Source organism: Olea europaea, unplaced genomic scaffold, assembly GCF_002742605.1.
Source record: "Olea europaea var. sylvestris unplaced genomic scaffold, O_europaea_v1 scaffold1750, whole genome shotgun sequence".
In the NCBI taxonomy this organism is placed as follows: domain Eukaryota; kingdom Viridiplantae; phylum Streptophyta; class Magnoliopsida; order Lamiales; family Oleaceae; genus Olea; species Olea europaea.
Genome location: NW_019235218.1, coordinates 49,629 through 70,807, shown reverse-complemented (window position 1 = coordinate 70,807; position 21,179 = coordinate 49,629). Strand labels below are relative to the sequence as shown.

General features: G+C 36.0%; 1 pseudogene; it reads left to right on the top strand.

Moving 5' to 3' along the window:
* Positions 1-11,557: 11,557 nt before the first annotated feature.
* Positions 11,558-20,532, top strand: LOC111377945 (annotated as a pseudogene).
* The last annotated feature ends 647 nt before the right edge of the window (positions 20,533-21,179 follow it).

The following is a 21,179-nucleotide window of genomic DNA, read 5'->3' as shown; positions in this document are numbered from 1 at the left end:
CACGGGGTGGGTTTTTTTGCCCCATTCAGGACGGGGCGGGGCGGGTGAATTGCCATCACTACCCAAACGACTTGGGTTAGAAGGTCACAAATAAAATTTATAGGATACTTTCTACTAAAAAAAAAGAAAAAAAAAAGGAGCTAACCAATTTTTTATTTTTATTTTTTATTTTGTTATTATTTTTAAATCTAGAGGGTCACTTGACCCTATAAACTCCCCAAGGTCTGCCCCTGCTCATACATACTAAGCCCTATTGATGCGAACCCCGTAGCAATGGAAACTACGAAACCCACAACTAAATTGATGCGGAACCCAAGAACGCCAATACTAATTCGGTTTTGGATCTTGAACCCCAATAATCGAACCACGAAACCTTAGATTAGCAAAGAATCTAAAACCCCTTGATTACAATCAATGAAACCCACAATCCGACGTCAAGAACGCCACAAGAAATTGATTCTTGATAAGTTCTAAGTTTGTCCAATGAAGAACAATTGATTGAAAGGAAATTTCTCTCTCTGTATTAATTTCAGCAAAAGTTTTTACATAATGAAAAGAGTTTCCTATTTATACTATGGCATAAAAAACGTCCAAATTAATCAAAATATGGTAATACTTTGATTTCACAAGAGTTCTACCAACATTAGAAGATTCGGCAAAAAATTAAAAAAATAACAAATTTTTTTCACTTTTTGATCTATGCGGCCGCATAGATCATTTCTATGCGGTCGCATAGATCAACCCAGCCAGCCACAAGTGGTTTCGGTGGCCTTCTATGCGGCCGCATAGGCCGTTGAGCCTGCAGTCGCATAGACCAACTCCGTGCTGCCTTCGTCCGCTTTTATCTCGTTGATCCAAGTTCCTTCGGCCTTCGACCCCAACATAAAACTTGTTCCATTTGACCTCCCGAACATTGTTTCATCGATCGTTTGCTTGACAAGCAATCACATCGCTTCTTTCACTCGCTTCGTCCTCGATCGCGTCATCGGTCCGCCTTCGACTATCAATGGATCCTTTCCGTAACTCGTCGCTTGACTCGCTTCGGTTGTGGACGTGCCTTGATTCATATCATCCCCTCCCTCTTCGAAAGGATTCGTCCTCGAATCTGAACCTGCATCGAAAAGAGATGGATCAGCAACATTAAAAGTAGCTGAAACATTATACTCACCTGGTAAGTCCACTTTATAGGCATTGTCGTTGATCCGCTCGATGACTTGAAACGGTCCATCGCCTCTTGGTTGCAGCTTCGACTTTCTCTGTTCTGGAAAACGCTCCTTTCTGAAATGCACCCAGACCCAATCTCCAGGTTCAAATATAATGCATCTCCTTCCTTTGTTTGCTTTTGATGCAACCAGCTTCCCTTTCTCTTCGATCTGCATCCTGACCCTTTCATGGAGTGCTTTCACCATCTCTGCCTTGCGTTTCCCATCTAAGCTACCTCGTTCATGCACAGGTAAAGGTATTAAATCCATATGTGTTAGTGGATTAAAACCATAAACAATCTCAAAAGGAGAAAATGAAGTAGTAGAATGTATGGCTCGATTATATGCAAACTCTATGAATGGTAAACACTCTTCTCATGATTTCAAATTTTTATTGATCACTGTCCTAAGCAATTGTGTCATAGTTCGATTTACCACCTCAGTTTGACCATCTGTTTGTGGGTGACAAGTTGTAGAAAACAATAACTTAGTTCCTAACTTACTCCACAAACACGCCAAAAATGACTCAAAAATTTCACATCTCTATCTGACACTATACTCTTAGGTACTCCATGTAAACGTACTATTTCCTTAAAGAACAAGTCCGCAATATTAGTAGCATCGTCAGTTTTATGACATGGTATAAAGTGCGCCATCTTACTAAACCTATCGACCACTACAAATATTGAATCCCTACCACTCTTTGTCCTAGGCAAACCTAACACAAAATCCATAGATATGTCTACCCATGGTTCACTACGCACAGGCAAAGGAATATACAATCCATGAGGTTGAACCTTAGACTTAGCCTTTTTACAAGTTATGCACTTTCCACATATTTGATCTACGTCATGTCGCATTCTAGGCCAATAAAAATGTTCTCCTAACATGTCTAAAGTCTTTTGAACCCCAAAGTGTCCCATTAAACCACCCCCATATGCTTCCCTTACCATTAATTCACGCAAAGAACAATTAGGAATGCACAACTTATTTTCCTTAAACAGATATCCTTCATGCCTATAGAATTTTTCAAATGCACATTTGTCACATGAAGTATATATATCAGAAAAATCACTATCAGTTTCATACATGCCTTTAATATGCTCAAAACCAAGTAATCTAGTACTTAATGAATTTAAAAGCACGTACCTTCGAGACAATGCATCAGCAACTATGTTTTCATTACCTTGTTTGTACTTGATGACGTATGGAAAGGTCTCAATAAACTCCATCCATCTCGCATGTCTTTTGTTCAACTTACCTTGACCTCTCAAATGCTTCAAAGATTCATGATCGGTGTGTATCACGAACTCCTTTGGCCATAAGTAGTGCTGCCAAGTCTCCAAAGCTGGAACAAGTGAATACAACTCTTTGTCATATGTCGGATAGTTCAATGCTGCTCCACTCAACTCTTCACTAAAGTAAGCAATAGGCCTCCTTTCCTACATTAATACTGCTCCTATACCTATCCCTGATGCATCACACTCAACCTCGAATGTTTTATCAAAATTAGGTAATGCTAAAACAGGTGCTTTACATAGCTTATCCTTAATCATGTTAAATGCAACTTCCAGTGATTCTCCCCAATGGAAACCTACACTCTTCTTTACTATTTCAGTCAACGGTGTGGTGATGGTGCTAAAATCTCTTACAAACCTCCTATAAAAACTAGCCAATCCATGAAAACTTCTAACTTCAATTATAGTCTTAGGTGTTGGCCATTCTTTTATAGCTTTTATCTTTTCTTCATCAACTTCTACCCCATTAGCACTAACCACAAATCCTAGGAAAACAACTCTATCCATGCAAAATGTACACTTTTTAAAATTGGCATATAGTTGTTCCTTTCGTAATACAACAAGCACACAATTTAAATGCTCTAAATGCTCATCTAGGGTTTTGCTATAGATTAAGATGTCATCAAAGTAAACCACAACAAATTTTCCAATAAAAGCACGCAAAACATGGTTCATTAAACGCATGAAAGTGCTCGGTGCATTAGTGAGTCCAAATGGCATAACTAACCATTCGTACAACCCATACTTAGTTTTAAATGCCGTTTTCCATTCATCACCCTCCCGCATGCGAATTTGATGATACCCACTCTTAAAATCAATTTTACTAAAAATGCAAGCCCCATGCAACTCATCAAGCATATCATCTAACCTAGGTATTGGGTGACGATACTTTACCGTAATATTGTTGATAGCTTGGCAATCCACGCACATTCTCCAAGTCCCGTCCTTCTTAGGTACCAACAAAACAGGTACAGCACATGGACTCATGCTCTCCCTGACATAATCTTTGCTCATCAACTCCTCCACTTGCTTCTGAAGCTCCTTCGTCTCCTCAGGATTGCTTCGGTAAGCTGGTCGATTAGGTATGACAGCTCCGGGTACAAAGTCAATCTGGTGCTCGATACCTCTGATTGGTGGCAATCCATTTGGCATCTCCTCGGGAAACACATCGTCGAACTCCTGCAATAAAGATTTAACCAAACTAGGGAGGGATGTGTTAGAATCCTCAAGATTGATGAGGGACTCCTTGTACACTAACAATATCATTTGTCTACTTTCACTCATAGCCTTTTTCAACTCACTCTCCTTTACATAGAAGTTGATTTTTGGCTTTTCTCTCCGCTCAGCTGACTCTTTTTCTCTCTTCTCAACTAACTCCTTTTCTTTCCCCTCATGTGGCTTCTCTCTCTTTTCTCCACTCTTAGCCACCTCACTATTTTCTCTCTTATCGATGGTTGCACTATTGCCTCTCCTTTTTCCAGACTCTCTTATTCTCTCATCTTCCTCACTTTTCAGCTTGAGTTGATCTCCATAAACTTGTGCAGGTGTTAATGGAGCAAGAGTAATAGTCTTCCCATCCTTGACAAAGCTATATCGATTCCTATACCCATCATGTGTGACCCTTCTATCATATTGCCATGGTCTTCCTAACAATATATGTCCCACATGCATAGGCACCACATCACAAACTACTTTGTCACTATAACTTCCAATCGAAAAATTAATTAAGACCCTTCGATTCACCTTAACTTCCCCACTATCATCACCAACGATTCTCCAACAGCAAACTCCAATTTTTCTTCCTTTTCAACGTCCTCCAATGCAGGCATGTCATCATACTCGCCTTCACTTTCACTCACCACTTCTCCATTATCCAACAACACCATTACCCGTTTATTTGGGCATTGAGAAGCGATGTGCCCGGACCCCAAACATCTGAAACACTTGATGTCTCGATTTCTTGATGGTTATGAATCAGTCTTGGGTGCTATTTTGCTAGCACTTTCCTCTTTCCCTTTTTGCCATTCATTCCTACCCTTAGGTACAGCTTTATCAACCTTATTGTTGTTGTTGTTGTTGTTGTTGTTCCATCTCGGTTTCCAAGATGGATTTGCACTCGAAGTTCCTATCGGTTGCCTAGCTGTCCCTTTCCTCTTCAACTGTCTCTCCACCTTCATAGCCACATGCAACATGTCTTCCAACTCCACATAATGTTGCAACTCTACTACATTGGCAATTTCCCTATTCAAACCATTCAAAAATCGTGCCATGGTAGCCTCTCGATCCTCCACCACATTAGCCCTAATCATGAGTATTTCCATCTCCTTATGGTAATCTTCTACACTTTTCGACCCTTGATATAGGCCTTGCAGTTTTTGATGGATATCTCGGTAATAGTGGCTAGGAACAAACCTCTTTCTCATCAATGACTTCAATTCTTCCCAAGTGCTAACTGGTCTTCCCCCACTCCTACGTTGTGAAGTAACCACTTGGTCCCACCATGAAATAGCATAGTCACTGAACTCTAAAACTGCTAACTTCACTTTCTTCTCCTCCGAATAATTATAACATTCGAAGATCATCTCAACCTTTCTCTCCCACTCCAGATATACTTCGGGATCACTCCTTCCTTTGAATGAAGGAATGGTCATCTTTATATTTCCTAGATTTCCATCCAACTCCTCCTCGCGATCATTCTGACCCCGTCTGTCGAACCTATCGCCTCTATTCCTCATCCTTCCCATCTCGACACCGTGAAATTCATCTTCGCCAAATTCACTCCCATATCCATACTCTTCTCGCCTTTCCCTCCTAGGCTCCCATCTATCTGGTCCTCTGGCATTGGACACATCCACTCGATGCCCCCGACTAAGATTGGCCACCGATGTATCTAACCTATTCATCCAAGCCTCTTGCTTCTCCAACCGTTCTCTCATATCTCCAAACGCCCTTTGAAACATTTGCACCAAATCCTCCGATGCGTTGTTATTGTTGCCTTGTCAGCTTGAGTTTGATTCTGCCCTTTCTGACATCCTAACACTAAAATTTTATTTAACTGCCTCACCAAAGTCACTCGGAAACACACAATGGCTTTTACCCTTTATTGAGCTCACCTCTCAACCGTTTACCACTCAGTTCTTTCAACAATTGCTTCTAAGAACAATCAACGAACTCAATCAATCAATCAATCTTGTAGAATTCTCAAACCGGATGTGATTCAAAGAATTGTAACAAAAGGACTCAAGAAAACTTCTAAAACTTTGACTTTGAATTGAAGGAATGGAATGAATCAATGTGTCCAGGCAACTGAGAAATGATATTGAATAACAAAATTGTTGGTATTTGACGGATCAATAATATGTAACAAATTTTTTTTTTATAGCTGTACGGATGAACAGTAACTTTTTTTTTATGATCCGAAATTCAATAACAAAACCAATGCAGAAAACGAAAACGAATTTGGATGAAAATTGACCCCGGGAAACAGAATATGAAGATTCTTTTGGACACTTTTTGGATCAAAGAGTCAAGAAAAACCTTCTGGACACAAGAACACAAGGAATTGAAAGGAATTAACAAAAAAACAAAGATATAACCTGATTAAATTGGAGCCAAAGCTCTGATACCAACTGATGCGAACCCCGTAGCAATGGAAACTACGAAACCCACAACTAGATTGATGCGGAACCCAAGAACGCCAATACTAATCCGGTTTTGGATCTTGAACCCCAATAATCGAACCACGAAACCTTACATTGGCGAAGAATCTAAAACCCCTTGATTACAATCAATGAAACCCACAATCCAACGTCAAGAACGCCACAAGAAATCGATTCTTGATAAGTTCTAAGTTTGTCCAATGAAGAACAATTGATTGAAAGGAAATTTCTCTCTCTGTATTAATTTCAGCAAAAGTTTTTACATAATGAAAAGCGTTTTCTATTTATACTATGGCATAAAAAACGTCCAAATTAATCAAAATATGGTAATACTTTGATTTCACAAGAGTTCTACCAACATTAGAAGATTCGGCAAAAAATTAAAAAAAAACGAATTTTTTTCACTTTTTGATCTATGCGGCCGCATAGATCAATCCAGCCAGCCACAAGTAATTTTGGTGGCCTTCTATGCGGCCGCATAGGCCGTTGAGCCTGCAGTCGCATAGACCAACTCCGTGCCGCCTTCGTCCACTTTTATCTCGTTGATCCAAGTTCCTTCGGCCTTCGACCCCAACATGAAACTTGTTCCATTTGACCTCCCGAACATTGTTTCATCGATCGTTTGCTTGACAAGCAATCCCATCGCTTCTTTCACTCGCTTCATCCTCGATTGCGTCATCGGTCCGCCTTCGACTATCAATGGATCCTTTCTGTAACTCGTCGCTTGACTCGCTTCGGTTGTGGACGTGCCTTGATTCATATCACCTATGTTTGGTCTCCATTTTTCCAATTTTTTTTTTTTAAAAAAAAACTTATTTTCAATCATACAATCTCTTATAAAATAAATTTAAACGTAAATCGAAAAAAAATTCTTACTTTTTAACTGCACATTCTCTTACACAATGGTATTCTAAAATGCATTTTGACCAAAAATGGGGTTCCAACAAGAGCTTAATATGTTCAACCTATATTATTATGATGTCTACAAGTACTTTTTTAATAGAAAATTAATATCATATTATTTATCGAGAAAATAAAAGGGATAGGAAAAATGGAGTGTACAATTAAACAATTCATAAATTAGTTATTTTTATAAAATCGAAAGCCTAAAGCTGTGGAACTTTTAAGTTTTGGCCAACAGATAACTGCACGCGGTTTGGCTTTAGCACGCTGTAAAGAGTAAAGTGCATGTTGCAATGTCAAAAAAGTGAACCACTAGTTTCCAATCAACTAATCCATGACCATACAAGTAATTTATTTAGTTTCATAATATCAATACAATTTTTGTTTTTTTTTTTTTAAAGCAAAGATATCCACACATGAAATTTTAAGTTCCACCAAGAAAGGTCAATGAAAATCATGTATATATCATCAAAAAGACGAGAATATAAGGAAGGAGAAGGACATAAATCTGATCTCCAGAAAATAATAAATTAACAAATGTAGTAAAAGCTAATAAAAATAGGGTTGTATATATCAATGCTATTTAATCGACTTTATTATGCCCGTTTTGTAGTTGTGACATCCAATTGCAGTTTTATTGGAAACTTACATACGTATTTTTCACAACACATTATCTCATGTGAGATTAGTAGACAGAACACAAATGTAGAAAAATATTTTTCTGCTATACTTCGTTCCTTCAAAGTACATGTATTTATGGCTGAACGAATGATAAGATTGATATGAATGGAAAGATTAGATTAGAACAACTCTCTTCGATTGTGATCACGGTCCTTAAAAAAAAAAAAAAAAAAAATTATAATAATAAGGGCCACTACTATTATGTGTTCTAAAAAATATTAATATATTATTGGATATATTATTATTATTGCATGTTCATTTTTGTATAAATATGAAAATTGATGATGATTCAGTTACTTATTAGATATAAATATATAAAGAAAAGAATTTATTTATTTATTTATCTTGATACATTTAAAGGGAGAATTTTTATCCCTCTATTTTTATTAATTACATTTTGTTCAAGATTTTTCACCTCTATATCTATTTTGAATGTAACTTTAGTTTTTAATTCAATATAAATATGCTATGGATTAATATGACGAGCACGATTAATACGTAATTTTTTTTTGGTTTCTAAAAGTGTTTAAATATGATACTTTTTTTATTTTTACTTTTTAAGGTTAAAAAATTTTACAAAATGTGTAATTTTTTATTTTGAAAATCATTTATCAACTTTAAAAAATTTTAATTTTTTGTTTAACATTATCAATTATCTTACTTTAAAAAATATTATGCATATCATTCATTCCGTACATAATATATGCAATGCACGTGTTTACTGCTAGTAAAACTAAAATAATGAGATGAAAACTTTTTAGCTATCTAGATAATTTAGAAAGCTTTGAACATTTAAATCATTTGTCTCTAGAAACCTTAAAGACTGATATCATACCAAGAACTAAAGAATTGATAATATTTAATAAAACATCATCTAAGGTAGATAGTATAGATAAAATTCTAGAATTACAGATAATTGAAAAACACCCTATAAATTATTGTGATAAAAATAAAATAGAAGCTAAATTAGACACTATAAACGAAAATATAAATCTAGAACCACAGAAATTAAATATAAAATCAAGATATAGAAGACTTTAATACACAGATTAAAAAATTGTTTGATTTAAAAGTGATAGGACCATCTAATAGCCAACACAGATCGGCAACTTTTTGGATTAAAAATCATAATGAAATTAAAAATGGAAAAGAAGAATAATTATAAATTGTTAAAGATTAAATGATAATACTATAGAAGATGGATATAAGTTACCAGATAAGAACATATTAATAAATAAAATACAAAATAGTTAAAATATTTTCAAAATTTGATTGTAAATATGGATTTTGACAAATAAAAATGGCAAAAGATTCTATTATTTGGAAAGCTTTTACTACACCACTAGGATATTTTGAATGGTTAGTCATGTATTTTAGATTAAAAAATGCATCCTCTACTTTTCAAAGAGAATGGATAGTATTTTTAATTTTTTTCCATTTATTTGTGTATATATAGATGATATTTTGGTAGTAAAAATCATAAGGAATATATGAAGCATTTAGAAATAGTTTTAAATAAATTCATAGAAAATGGTTTGAGTATAAGTAAAAAAACTGAAAATAAATAAAATAAATTGAATTTTTAAGAATAATTTTAAGAGAAGGAAAAATCCAGTTGCAACCACGTATAGTACATACAATTGTAAAATTTTCAGATAAAATATAAGAAACTAAAAAAATACAAGCCTTTTTATGAATTTTGAATTATGTTAGATATTTTATTAAAGATTTAAGAAAGAAAGTAAGACTATTGTATAGTAAATTGTTTAGCAAATGAAAAAAATACTTGAATCAATCGGTCACAGAACTAGTAAAAAAAGATAAAAGAAGATGTTAGAAATTTACTATCATTAGAATTACCTTTAGACAATGAATATAAAATAACTGAAACAGATGGATGTGAACTAGGATGGGAAGGATTTTATATTCCAAACCAAATAGTTATATTGATAAAAAGGAAGAAAATATCTATAGATATGCTAGTGGAAAGTATAAGATAAAAGAAACATACTTCACTAGTTTAGATTCTATAATAATGGTCATCGGTAGATGAAGTATCAAAGGCTATTTGTGTCTAAGATCCACCAAGAAGTCCATGTTTGATTGTACATTTGGCGTATTAACGGTTGAGGTGGATGGCATCCATACCCTTTTGCTGTGCTAATCGTGCTTGGTAGTATTTGCACATTGCATTACACTCTAGGATTCTGCTGACGATACAACCCGATGTAATCAATTTAAAGTGCTCCCAACACTTATAAGCTTTTGACCCTTTCTCTTTTCTCTTGTATCGGGAATTTGTAGTTCGGTCTTGTCAGTGTCTTCATCGATATCGTCCAAGTCAATTGAATTATTACTACCACAAGCATCGTCATTGCCGCCCATTCCCAGCTAATCATTGAGAATCGGGACGTCATTGAAACCAACAAATTGATTGAAAAAATTGAGATTGTGGTGTCATAGGTGATTGGCCACTCAACAAGCCTTCCATGAAAATTACGAGGATCCATGTGTATTATGAATAAAGATGAAATTTATAAATTGGATAATGAATAGTATAGATAATATAATTAAAAGAATGTATATAGTAGAATTGAATGTAATTAAACTTATAGAATGTATGTAAATTATATAATAATGAATGTATGTGTATGTGTATGTGAATTGTAACATAATTGCATAGAATAGAAAAATTGTAGAAGAAATTGAATAATAAAAAAATAGTATAGAGATTGTTGAATTTGTTCTGAAAAAACTGGTGAAGTTTTGACATATTTATACAAGAAAAAAATATTAAATTTTAGAGACCGTTAAAAAAGGGTCACGAATCTTTAAAAGTGACCAAACAATCACTTTATTTTTTTTAATTAAAAAAGTAAGCAACTATTTGGCTCGATGAGCCACAAACCTAGCTCGTGGGCTCACCTTGGCTCGTGCTCGGGTTCGTTTTGAAACGAATCTGAACCGCCCATGGGTCAAGCTTTTTCGAGCACAGCCGGTGAGCTACTCAGCTTGATTACTATCTCTATCTACCTAACAGGATTTGTATATAAACCCATAGAAAATTCTAGCAGTTTGTAGATATTAATAAAATTTTTAGTAAATTTTGATTAAATTTGAAGAAATATATGACTAAAAACTTGTGGATCTCAAGAAATATATGATTAAAATTCATTATTGTTTTTGTCTTAACTTAAAATTTTGAATTTAAGGCACGTCGGAAACTTAATAGATGGCTTTCCAACAATTCCAGCGGAGTGTGTCTTGTTCTATGAGCCAATCTTATGGGCCAAATTAGAATATGAAATAGGGAAAAATTCATAGTCAAGGTGTAATATTTACACCAATTCAAAAATCAGGTAGATAGTTTGAAACTTCAAAATTCAAATATATATATTTAACTAATTAAAAATATTTATTAAATAAATATAATAAAGTCACGGTTATTGCAACTAGCTTAAATCATACACCTCGACCAATTGGGCTAGCTAGTCCATTTGAAGTTGAACACCATGCTTATTGTGCATAATTATTTACATAATGTTTTATATAACAATGAGGTGTTAAAATGTAAGTGGAAAAGTTTTTTTTTTTTTTTTTTATGGGATTTTGATCTAATTACATCTCATCACATTATTTGTTGGTAAATTATTATATAAATTGTTATGTACATGTAGTGCAATCGTTTAACAATATGATTATTTCTAATATAGACAAACAATATTTATTCTTTTATTAACAAATAGATAAATTATTTTGACAAGATTATTTATTTTTTTTTAATTTTTTTATATATTTTTGTGCTTATTTACTACTATGTACTTGGGATTTGAGTGCTTGAGACAGAATTGCTAGCTTTTGGACAATATCTAAGATTTGGTGTTTTCTATGATGTGTGTCATCAGTGTGGGAGTGAATGTGATGAAACCCTTTCATTGACTTCTTCAACTCGTGGATCGGAAGTTAATGGACTGCCTGTTAAATACTGGGATACCGGAATCAAGAACAGAACTAAGAAGAAGACTTTGAAAAATTTTAGGAATCTAAAAACATTCAGGAGAAGGGCTAGATCAAGAGCCGGTGATTGGATTTTTATGGGTATGTCCGATGATGTAGTAACACCTCCGCCAAAATTTTCGCTCCAAGTATCGGATGAAACACCACATTACATGCAGGCAACTAGTTCGTCCAAAGGGAGAAAGGCAAATTTTCGGGAAATTCACCAGAATTCTGAAATTTGCTTTGATGATAGTGATCTAAGTAGTTCACATTCTTCACAATCGAATGTGGGTTCTCTCAGAGTTGGATCTATGCAAACTTCGTCGACTGCATTGAACCTTAGAAATGTGAAAATTCTGAAGAAGACAAGTTTCAAGCCCAAAAGGTCTTCAAAGTATTCTCAAGTTTCTCAGGATGTAAATATTGATAGAGCAACATGTTCTTCCACTCTCAAGGACTCGAAGTTTGCCAAGCGTGTGGAGCTTGTTCCTGGGGAAACTGAACCTGAAAAGATTTCACTAATGAAAGTGTGTCGATACCATCATTGTTCTCTTCATGGACACTGTGACGAGGCCCATGATCCTGTGCATCCACAAAAGCGCTTATTGTACAATAGAAGACGATTGCTGAAGAAACAAAAGAGCACGAAACCCAAATCCAAGTCTATGCCTGTCACAAAAAGTTCTAGGGATAAAAAGAAAGATCTTCAGAGACGACAAATGATTTCTAATGTACATCCATTGGTGCAAGCAGAAAGTGACAGTATAGCCACCTCTTATGTTGATAATGAGGGGGATACCTCTAGTTCGTGTACATTAGAAGTAAAAATGAGAGAAACACCTTCCCTCAATGCTTTGAATGTCGTGAATTCTGATACCGAGATCAATACTAAACCAAGAACTCAGCTATTTGGAGATGGGTACAATGGTATTCAAGAGTCTGATCTTGTCGAAATTGCATTTGGTGAAACATCATACCCTGAGGAAAGTTACAAGGAGAGTCTGAAAGGAGTCAAGAATTATGTTATACAAGGGCAAGGAATTGTTTGTTTGAAGTGCTCTTGCATCAAAAGACAACCAAATGAGTATAAGAGAACCGCTCATGTATATTTCCCACACCCTCAAGTTCCGGACTCAAATCTTACGGATGGGTACAATCATGAGACCCGTCAAAGTGGAGCTGCTGATTTTTTTGATTCAAATGCATCTGCCATTTCTTTGAAACTAGATGAACAAATCAGTGCCCAAAATAAGGATACTACAACTTCCATTCGAGGAGAATGTGATTTTATGCCATCTGACATGTTGAATGCATTAACTCCAGACAATTTTGATGAAGTTAAAGAAAATAACAAGGTCATCTCTCCAGCTTCAGATAATACTCATTTTCATGAAGAAAACAAACCTTTGTTCAGCAAAGTTAGGCATATCAGTATGTGGAACTTGATACATCAACATATGGCAGAAAGTATGGCTTCAGAGTCTGCAAACCAGCCATTTCACGGTGGTGATGGTTCTAATGTATTGCCTGCAAAAGAAAGTTCACAATTGCGCACGGACTTTTCCGATGTGGGTATAGTGAACAGTGACCGTGAAACTCAGGATGATGAAGTCCGCAAGCTTTTTGCAGTCAAGCTAGTCCGAGAAGCAATTGAGAAGATTCTTCTTCCTGAAGTTCATGACCAGACATCCGATAATCAGTCAATGCCAAGCGAGACTACTTATGAACACGAACTCTTTGAAAAGAATCAAGACGAAGGTGGGGAAGTGTCTCTAACAGTGGACGAGAAGTTTGGAAGCAAATCCGAGAAGAAAATCCGAGAAGAAAGCACCAAAACATTGGAGTAATCTTAAAAAATGGATTTTACTTCAAAGATTCATCAAAGAAATAGAGAAAGTGAGGAAATTTAATCCAAGGATCCCACAACATCTGCCTTTGAAGCCTGAACCTGATTCAGAAAAAGTCAACTTGCGGCCTCTAACAGTGGACGAGAGGAAGAAAACAGAGGAATGGATGCTTGATTATGCACTGTGCCAAGCAATCAGTCAGCTTGCCCCTACTCAGAAAAGAAAAGTGCTTTGCTAGTAAAAGCCTTTGAAACAGTGGTTATATCGAATGAAGATAATAGCCAAAAATTTGCTGGCATTACCCGTGAAGTGGGCGAGACTGTTAGTAAAGAAAACGACGAAGACAAAGAGGCTAAAGAAATAGTTGAATTGAAATCTGATAATGGTGAAATAGCACTCAAGCACAATTTACAGGGAATTCAAGAGGATACAGTTTTCTGTTTAAACTCCGAGTTTCCCACTTGTAATTTTCTCCAGACCATTGGGAACAAAGAGACCAATCTGTTGAGTAGTAAACTTGATTTTTGGACTAAATAATATGGGTTTAAGGATTTTGCTTATAGGCCCAAATCAATTAAAAGGCCCAACATGCATAGTATTTCTAGAAGTATTATCTAGAAAAATCTATATAAATATCTACTAGAAAAATCTATATAAATATCTAAGTAAGATATGTAGTTTTATATAGAATATCTAGAGAATTCTAGGAAAATATCTTGATATGTGGTCTAAGTGTCTCTAGAAAATGTGTGGACTAGAATCTTCTTGTAAACACTATATAAAGGGGTTGTGCCCTCCATTTTGTAACAAGCCAAAAAGTGTGTAAAGTCTTGAATTTGAGAAATACAAGTTTCCTTTTTCACTTCCTTCTTCCTATTAGTGTTGTCCTCTTAAAAGCCTCAGCCAATCCAAGTTAGTAAATCCATCTTTCCTCCAACAAACTGGTATCAGAGCCCCAAGGTTCTTGTGAAAAATGGCAAGTGGGATGATTCATTTTCAAGTCCCCCAACTCAACAAGGATAACTACGACAATTGGAGTATAAGGATGAAAGCATTGCTCGGGTCGCAAGATGCATGGGAGATCGTAGAGAAAGGCTACACGGAGCCACAAGAAGAAGTTGCTCTATCCCAAGCACAAAGGGATAGTTTGAAGGATACAAGGAAGAAGGACAAGAAGGCGCTCACCCTCATCTATCAAGCCTTAGATGAAGGCATGTTCGAGAAAGTAGCTTGTGCTACTACAAGTAAGGAAGCATGGGAGATCTTGCAAAACTCCCACAAAGGAGTTGAAAAGGTGAAAAAGGTTCGACTTCAAACACTTCGAGGTGAGTTTGAAGCTTTACATATGAAAGAATCGGAATCAATTTCTGATTACTTCTCTAGAGTATTAGCTATTGTGAATCAATTAAAAAGGAATGGAGAAAAGTTGAACGACACTCGAGTAATTGAGAAGATACTTAGGTCTTTAGATTCTAAATTTGACTACATAGTTGTAGCCATTGAGGAATCTAAAGATCTAGATAGTATGAGTGTCGATCAACTCATGGGATCTTTACAAGCCCATGAGGAAAGACTAAGGAAGAAAGTGAAAGAAGAGCCATTAGAGCAAGCTCTTCAAACAAAGCTCACTTTGAACGAGGGTGAAGGAAGGTTCAATAGTAGAAGAAGCCAAAGAGGAAGAGGACGAGGCCAAGATCGAGGAAGAATTTCATTCTACAAGGAGGAAAGAAGACAAAGTTCGTTTTCTACCAGAGGTCGCGGAAGAGGAAAAGGTACGTGGAAAAATGAAGGACCAAGGTATGACAAATCTCAAGTTAAATGTTACAATTGTCAAAAACTTGGTCATTATGCTTCAGAATGTAGAAATATTACTAACCAAGTTGAGGAGAAAGCCAATTACGCTTGTCGGGAAAGTGAAGTAGATCCTGCACTACTATTGGCTTACAAAGGTGAAGAGAGCAGAGAAAAGAATACTTGGTATTTGGATACAGGAGCAAGCAACCATATGTGTGGAAGAAAAAACATGTTTATGGAGCTTGATGAATCAGTAAGCGGTAACATTACCTTTGGAGATGAATCCAAGATCCCAGTGAAAGGAAAAGGTAAAATCTTGATCCGCTTAAAAAATGGTACGCATCAGTTTATCTCAAATGCCTTTTATGTGCCCAATATGAAGAATAATATTTTAAGTTTGGGACAACTCTTAGAGAAGGGCTATGATATTCATTTGAAGGATCATAGTCTTTCAATAAGAGATCAAAGAGAAAATCTGATTGCCAAAGTCCCTATGACAAGAAATAGAATGTTTGCGTTAAGCATTCAAAATGATGTCGCTAAATGCTTAAAAGCTTGTTTTAAAGATTCATCTTGGCTTTGGCACTTGAGATTTGGGCATCTTAATTTTGGAGGCTTAAAGTTGTTAAGTAAGAAGAAAATGGTGAAAAGTTTGCCTCCAATAAATCATGCGGATCAATTATGTGAAGGATGCTTACTTGGAAAGCATTCGAGAAAAGGTTTTCCAAAAGAAGCATCTACAAGAGCTAAGAAGCCGCTAGAACTTGTACACTCCGATGTTTGTGGCCAATTAATCCAAGCTCTCTCGGTAAGAGTAATTATTTTGTTCTTTTTATTGATGATTTCAGCAGAAAGACTTGGGTCTATTTTCTCAAACAAAAATTGGAAGTTTTTGAAACTTTTAAGAAATTTAAAGCTCTTGTTGAAAAAGAAAGCGGATATAGTATAAAAGCCTTGAGATCGGATAGAGGAGGAGAGTTCACCTCCAAAAAGTTTGAGAAATATTGTGAGGAGAATGGAATTCGTCGTCCAGTGACGGTTCCATACTCTCCACAACAAAATGGAGTAGCAGAAAGAAAGAATAGATCCATTCTTAACATGACCCGCTGCATACTCAAAAGTAAGAGATTGCCCAAAGAACTTTGGGCTGAAGCTGTTAATTGCGCCGTGTATCTGTCTAACCGATCACCTTCTAGAAGTGTGTGGAATAATACACCACAAGAAGCATGGAGTGGAAAAAAGCCCAGCATCTCTCACTTACGAGTATTTGGGAGCATTGCATATGCTCATGTACCAGATCAAAAACGGTCCAAGTTAGATGACAAAAGTGAAAGGTATGTCTTCATCGGCTATGACGCTCGCTCCAAAGGGTACAAGTTGTATAATCCAAGCAATGAGAAGATCACCATAAGTAGAGATGTCGAGTTTGATGAAGAAGGAGCTTGGGATTGGGGTGTCCAAGAAGAAGACTATGACTTCTTACCATTCTTTTATGAAGAAGAACAAAAGAATGGAGAGCAGCAAGAGATTATCAGTCCACCTCTATCACCTACTCATGGAAATGCTTCTCCATCATCTTCACAAGGAGAAAGTTCAAGCGAAAGGACACCACGGATGAGGAGCCTACAAGAGCTATATGAGGTAACCGAAAATCAAAATGATCTCACACTTTTTTGTCTTTTTGTCGATTGTGAACCAATAGGGTATGAAGAAGCGGTGCAAAATAAAAGATGGAGAGATGCTATTGATGAAGAGATTAAGGCTATAGAAAAAAATGACACGTGGAAGCTGACAACTCTTCCCAAAGGAAAGAGAGCAATCGGAGTTAAGTGGGTGTACAAGGCAAAGAAGAACGCTAAAGGAGACATAGAAAGATACAAAGCAAGATTGGTTGCCAAAGGTTACAACCAACGGTCGGGAATTGATTATGAAGAGGTATTTGCTCCTGTTGCTCGTTTAGAAACCATAAGATTAATTATCTCTCTTGCAGCGCAAAATAAGTGGAAGATATTTCAAATGGACGTAAAATCAGCTTTTCTAAATGGTTATCTCGAAGAAGAAATCTATGTGGAGCAACCAATGGGCTATAAAGTAAAAGGACATGAAGGTAAAGTCTTGAAACTCAAAAAGGCTTTATATGGGTTGAAACAGGCTCCAAGGGCATGGAATAGTAGAATTGACAAGTATTTTCTAGAAAATAACTTCACAAAATGCCCTCACGAGTATGCCCTTTATCCAAAGGTAAATGAGAAAGGAGATATTTTGCTTGTTTGTTTGTGTGTAGATGATCTTATATTTACAAGAAATAATCAAAGTATGATCACTGAGTTTAAGAAAGACATGGCTCAAGAATTTGAGATGACGGATATCGGCCACATGGCCTACTATCTTGGGATAGAGGTAAAACAAATGGAGGACTGCATTTTCATCTCACAAGAAGGATATGCGAAAGAAATTCTAAAGAAATTCAATATGGAGGACTGTAAGCCCGTATGCACCCCCGTCGAATGCGGAATCAAGTTGTCGAAGAATGATGAAGGTGAAAAAGTAAATCCAACACTTTTTAAGAGTCTTGTTGGAAGTCTAAGATATTTGACGTGCACAAGACCAGATATCCTTTTTGGAGTTGGGCTCATTAGTCGCTATATGGAGACACCTACCATGCCCCATATGAAAACTGCAAAGAGAATTCTTCGCTACATCAAAGATACGCTTGATTATGGCTTAGTCTATTCATCATCTAATGAGTTCAAACTTGTTGGATATAGTGACAGCGATTGGGGCGGAGATAGTGATGATAGAAAGAGTACGACTGGGTATGTGTTTTACTTGGGCGACACAGCTTTCACTTGGAGCTCAAAAAAGCAATCGATCGTAGCACTATCTACATGTGAAGCTGAATATGTTGTAGCTACATCAAGTGTCTGCCATGTGATCTGGCTTAGAAACTTGTTAAAGACGCTTGGAGTACCACAAGAAGAGCCAATCGAAATCCATGTTGATAACAAATCGGCATTGGCATTGGCAAAGAACCCAGTATTCCATGATAGAAGCAAGCACATTGATACAAGATATCACTTCATAAGAGAAAACATTGCAAAGAAAGAAGTGCAGCTGAAATATGTAACCTCCCAGGAGCAGATCGCCGACATTCTCACTAAGCCACTCAAGTATAATGTGTTCCGCAAGTTAAGAACTCTACTTGGAGTAGCAAAATCAAGTTTAAGGGGGGATGTTGAGTAGTAAACTTGATTTTTGGACTAAATAATATGGGTTTAAGGATTTTGCTTATATGCCCAAATCAATTAAAAGGCCCAACATGCATAGCATTTCTAGAAGTATTATCTAGAAAAATCTATATAAATATCTACTAGAAAAATCTATATAAATATCTAAGTAAGATATGTAGTTTTATATAGAATATTTAGAGAATTCTAGGAAAATATCTTGATATGTGGTCTAAGTGTCTCTAGAAAATGTGTGGACTAGAATCTTCTTGTAAACACTATATAAAGGGGTTGTGCCCTCCATTTTGTAACAAGCCAAAAAGTGTGTAAAGTCTTGAATTTGAGAAATACAAGTTACCTTTTTCACTTCCTTCTTCCTATTAGTGTTGTCCTCTTAAAAGCCTCAGCCAATCCAAGTAGTAAACCCATCTTTCCTCCAACACAATCCAGATTACAGAAGCGTTGAATCCAAAAATCTGATTATAGATGATAATGAGTTATTAACTGAGGATACTATTGTCTCTGCTGATCATTATGGTACACTTGAGCCAGAAAAGATGGCAAGGGTTGAGGCCTACCAAGATGCTGCGCCAGAAATCAGAGTATTTCAAGAAGTTAACAAATCAGAGGCACAGAATGGGTCACACAATATCCTGTTGGAAAGACAAAACTATATCAGAATGTGGCATTCGATATATCAGCATGTGGTATCAGGTATTGCTGCAAAAGTTGGAAGCCAACTTCTTGATGGAACAGACGATGATGAAGTAGAAGATTGCAATGAATTGTCTAAAATAAGCAAGGGTGATTATTTCCCAAAATCTCGTTATAACCAGGGCAAGGAAAACCGTATTCCTAGCCATTTGAATAGTGCCTTCAACAAAACTGATGCAGTCAAACTTGTACAAGAGGCAGTTGATGAGATCCTTCTTCCAGAAGTTCAAGATGACTAATCTGATACACAATCAGTTATAAGTGACTTTATTCCAGATTCATAAAAGCATTAGAGCAGGTAAGGAAACTTAACCTGCAACCACCACGACACCTCAGTTATGCCTGATACCGAACAAGAGAAAGCTGACTTGAGGCATCAAATGATGGATGAGAGAAAAAAGGCCGAGCAATGGATGCTAGACTATGCAGTTCAACACATTGTCACGAAACTAATTCCTGCTCGAAAAAGAAGGGTATCAATGCTTGTTGAAACTTTTGAAGCAGTTTTTCCACTTCCAGGGAAATTAACTCCATGAAGATTCAAATCAAGAATATCTATGCAAGGCCATTAGTTGTGTTTTTGAAGGTAAGCATGATTATTTTAGTATAAGTGATTGTATGCATTCATGCAATTACTTCCTTATTTCCAATTTTGACCGACCAAAAAAATGTTCAATTTCGAACTTACCAATTTTTAAGCTTTGCCAAGCATGCAATACGTAGATCGATAGAGTTGGCAAAAACACGACCTTGCGAGATTACTAAAATCAACTATGACATTAGCAATTGAGAATAACGAAAGAAGTATTATAATGACTGTTAACAATGAAAATAATTATTTTAATCTTCTACAATCAATATTTTGCAAGTAAAGCACTTTTAATAACTTTAATCAAATTATTCTTTCTGAAATTGATCATCGCAGTCACTTCAATGCAGATGCTTTAAGGATGATGTCAAGTGCACTAGGGAATAAATGGGTTAATGCTTACGTAAATGGCCATTCTCATGTTAGTCATACTTTGACATCAATTTTTGTTTTTGTTTTTTTTGGGAATGTCATTATTCTACTATGGTTGTATTTTACAATCCTAGAAGACAGTTCTGTAATCTACATTTTGTGCATGTATTCTAGAGATACAATAATGTTTCGTGTTTTTTGTATTCTTTTATTGAATTTAAATGATGAAGCAGAATCGATCCCATTACTAATTATCCAAAAGATTTTTTATGACTTTTGTTGGGTTTTGTGATCCAAATTAACACTAGGGTTTGTGTGGTTTGGATTATTGGGCTTAAAAATGACAAATTAGGGTCCAAGAAGAAAAATAAGCACAGTGGTGCTAGCCTACCACCCGCCCATCGCTCGAGCGGTTGGTTGGATTTTGGAACAGGGAGCCTTCCTCTCGCTTGTCGCTAAAGGGTAGCACGAACGACACTATTAGCGTTCAACTAGCGCGAGCCCAACGCTTGAGCAGAGTGCTTTCAAATTTTTTCTACTTTTTCATTTTACACGTGTTTTTGACATAGTTTCCATCTTTTGGGCTCTTATTAGGGTTTGACATGTACCCTCATAAATAGTAGACTCTTCTTTACAATTAGATAATTACTGAAAGTTTGAGTCATTGTAGGAACACAATTATTGTATTCTCTCCATTATATTTTTTGAATAGAATTTCTCTGTCAAATTAAAGTCGTCTTTGTGTTCATCTTATTGTTGTGATCAATGTTCACGAAATATTTCTTTCGATTTAAACAACCGCAAGTGTGCAGTTCATTAAAAAGTAATAAAGTGGATATGTGAGTCCGAATATAATTCCACAGGGATCGATTAATTCAATTCTATCTATCATAG